At 44.5% G+C, this 3,614-nt stretch overlaps 1 non-coding gene across 1 annotated transcript; it reads right to left on the bottom strand.

The window, feature by feature from the left end:
* Window positions 1–1,360: 1,360 nt before the first annotated feature.
* Window positions 1,361–1,435, bottom strand: Trnas-uga (transfer RNA serine (anticodon UGA)). Its single transcript has one exon. It is a non-coding gene; the product is annotated as a tRNA-Ser (tRNA).
* Window positions 1,436–3,614: the final 2,179 nt, after the last annotated feature.

The following is a 3,614-nucleotide window of genomic DNA, read 5'->3' as shown; positions in this document are numbered from 1 at the left end:
TTTCCTTCGAGGTGATTCATAATGTTCGTGTACAGTATACGCTCCAAAATCCTACTGCATATTGAGGTCAGTGATATGGGTCTTTAATTCAGTGCATTACTCCTATTTCCTTTATTGAATATTGGTGTGACCTGTGCTACTTTCCAGTCTTTAGGAACAGACCTTTCGTCAAGTGAGCGGTTGTATATGATTGCTAAGAAAGGCGCTATTGTGTCTGCATACTCTGAAAGGAACCTGATTGGTGTACCATCTGGACCGGAAGATTGCCTTTCTTAAGTGATTTAAGTTGTTTCGCAGCACCTAAGATATCTACTTTTATGTCACTCATGCTAACAGCTGTTCTGGTTTCGAATTCTGGAATATTTACTTCGTCTTCTTTCGTGAAGGAATTACGGAAAATTGTATTTAGTAACTCCGCTTTAGTGGCACCATCGTCGGTAACATTTCCATCGCTATTGTGCAGCGACGTTATTGACTGTTTTTTGCCACAATGTTTCATTGTGGAAACTATTAAAAGCATCTCGCATTGACGTGTGCACTAAATTTCGAGCTTCCGTGAAACTTAGCCAGCCTTGGGGATTTTGCGTTCTTCTGCAATAGTTTTCTGACATGTTTTGGGTACCATGGTGGATCAGTCCTGTCTCTTATTAACTTATGCGGTATGAATCTATCTATTGCTGTCGATATTGTATTTTTGAATTTGAGCCATATCTGGTCTACACTTACATAATTAGCTTGGAAGGAATGGAGACTCTCTCTTGGGAAGGCATCAAGCGAATTTTTATCTGCTGTTTTAAATAGATATATTTTGCGTTTATTTTTAGTGGTTTTGGTTGATATGGTTTTGAGCCTCGCTACAGTGACCTCGTGTTCACTAATACCTGTATCCCTCATGACGCTCTCTATTAGATCAGGATTATTTGTGACTAAGAAGTCAAGTGTGTTTTCGCAACCATTTACAATTCGTGTGGGCTCATGAACTAATTGTTCAAAGTAATTCTCAGAGAAAGAATTTAGTACAGTTTCGGAAGATGTTTTCTCTCTTCCACTGGATCTGAACATATATTTTCGGCGAAAAATCGAAGGTAGATTGTTGTCTCCACCAATTATAACTGTTATGAGTGGGGTACTTATTTGTAATGGGATTCAAGTTTTCTTTGAACCGTTCAGCTATTATATCATCTGAGTCAGGGGGGGGGGGTCGGTGGAAGAAGCCAATTGTTATTTTGGTATGGCTGTTGAGCATAACCACTACCCATAGTAATTCGCAGGAACTATCTATTTCAACTTCACTACAAGGTAAACTACTACCAGACACAAACACACCACCACCTAAAACTTCCTGGCAGATTAAAACTGTATGCCAGACCGAGACTCGAACTCGGGACCTTTGCCTTTCACGGGCAAGCGCTCTACCAGCTGAGCTACCCAAGCACGACTCACGCCCCGTCCTCACAGCTTTACTTCTGCCAGTACCTCGTCTCCTACCTTCCAAACTTAACAGAAGCTCTCCTGCGACCTGAAAGAAAGGATATTGCGGAGACATGGCTTGGCTACAGCCTGGAGGATGTTCCCAGAATGAGATTTTCACTCTGCAGCAGAGTGTGCGCTGATATGAAACTTTGCAAGAGAGCTTCTGTTAAGTATGGAAGGTAGGAGACGAGGTACTGGCAGAAGTAAAGCTGTGAGGAGGGGGCGTGAGTCGTGCTTGTGTAGCTCAGCTGGTAGAGCACTTGCCCGCGAAAGGCAAAGGTCCCGAGTTCGAGTCTCGGTCCGGCACACAGTTTTAATCTGCCAGGAAGTTTCATATCAGCACGCACTCCGCTGCAGAGTGAAAATCTCGTTCTACACCACCACTTTCTGAACATGGTTTGCGCCTCTGTAAAAATTTGGGCAGAATTTCTCTCCGGTTTTAGCCAGCTTTCTGTTCCTATAACGATTTCAGCTTCAGTGCTTTCTATCAGCGCTTGAAGCTTTGGTACTTTTCCAACACAGCTGCAACAATTTACAACTACAATACCGACTGTTGCTTGGTCGATTCCCGTCGTTTCTTTGTCCTGTTCCCTTTAATAATGGAGCCGTTTTTGATCTTTCCCTAGACTGTCTGACCTAGAAAAAAAAGGCTCAGTCCACGCCACACAGCGCCTGCTATCCATGTACCCGCCTCCTGTGTGTAGTGGACACCTCACCTATTTAGCGGAACCCGAAACCCCATCACCCTATGGCGCAAGTCGAGGAATATGCAGCCTACCCCGTCGCAGAACCGTCTGAGCCTCTGATTCGGACCCTCCACTCTGCTCTGTACCAAAGGTCCGCAATCGGTCTTGTCGACGATGCTGCAGATGATGAGCTCTGCCTTTATCTCGCTAGCAAGACTGGCAGTCTTCACCACTCAGATAGCCGCCAGAAGCCAGAGAGAATCTCTTCCGATCCATGGCGACACATGTCATTAGTGCCGACATGAGCCACCACCTGCAGTTGGCTGCACCCTTCACCCTTCATGGCATCCGGAAGGACCCTTTTCACATCTGGAATGACTCCCCCTGGTATGCACACGGAGTGCACATTGGCTTTCGTCCAGTCCTTAGCTGCCATATCCCTAAGGGGCTCCATCACCTGCCTAACATTGGAGCTGCCAATGATAAGCAAACCCACCCTCTGCACTTGTCCGGACCTCTCAGGAAGACCGGCCACTGCCGCAACAGACGAGGCCGCCCTTGCTGGCTCAAAAGTACTTTCAGCAGTGGGCAGTACCTCAAAGCTGTTACAGAGGCATAAGGGTACTGCCTTGCGGTCAGATCCAACTTTCGCTTTCCGCCCGGGGATTCGCGACCCCGCCATGGTTCGCCAATCACCGTCAGCCAAGTGTCGACCGGCAGGGACGTCCGAATCCGAGGGCGCAGTGGCATCAGAGGTCCCAGGCAGTGTTACAGTGTAACCTCCCCACAAAATAAAATAATGTGAATAATATTCTAATGTAGTGTAACCTCAAAACAGAAAAATTCCTAAACCTCTCAACAGTAAAAAATATAATTAGTTATATCATTCACATTCAGTGTAACCTACCAACAGGAAATTGCGTAACCTATCAATAATACAATGTGACTAACCTCTCAATAAAAAATTGTGGCTCACTTATAACCTTTCAATAACTGACTGTGAATTTAAACTGGTTAATTTTGGACGTCAGCAGTGCTGCGTCATGGCCCTGAAAGATCATTCTGAATAAAAAAGAGAAAAATTCTTACCTCAATGAAGTCGCCGAATAACGCATATACATCTGCTCTTACAATAAATTTTTTGTGGCACAGCCCAGTGCAATGCTGGCCGATAGATTTGTCATGTATAAAAGGAACAACTGGTTTTTCTTTGCAATAAACGGGATGACCAAGGATTGGAGAAATTAGTAAATTCTTTAAATTGAAATGAATGATTGTCAAAAGTTACTTTTTATGAGAAAGATTATTATTAAGAGATTTTTTTTTAACATTTACTTGGGACTTGATATAACAATACTACATATGCGTGAGGCTGCTTTTACCGTATACTATAACGCTCAGGCTCCGCCATCGCTACATCACGACCGGCCCAGCCAACTCGATACACACGACTGC

This window comes from Schistocerca nitens, chromosome 2, assembly GCF_023898315.1.
Source record: "Schistocerca nitens isolate TAMUIC-IGC-003100 chromosome 2, iqSchNite1.1, whole genome shotgun sequence".
Classification (NCBI taxonomy): domain Eukaryota; kingdom Metazoa; phylum Arthropoda; class Insecta; order Orthoptera; family Acrididae; genus Schistocerca; species Schistocerca nitens.
Note: the sequence above shows the minus strand (reverse complement) of the source record. Positions and strands in the feature narration are given on the sequence as shown.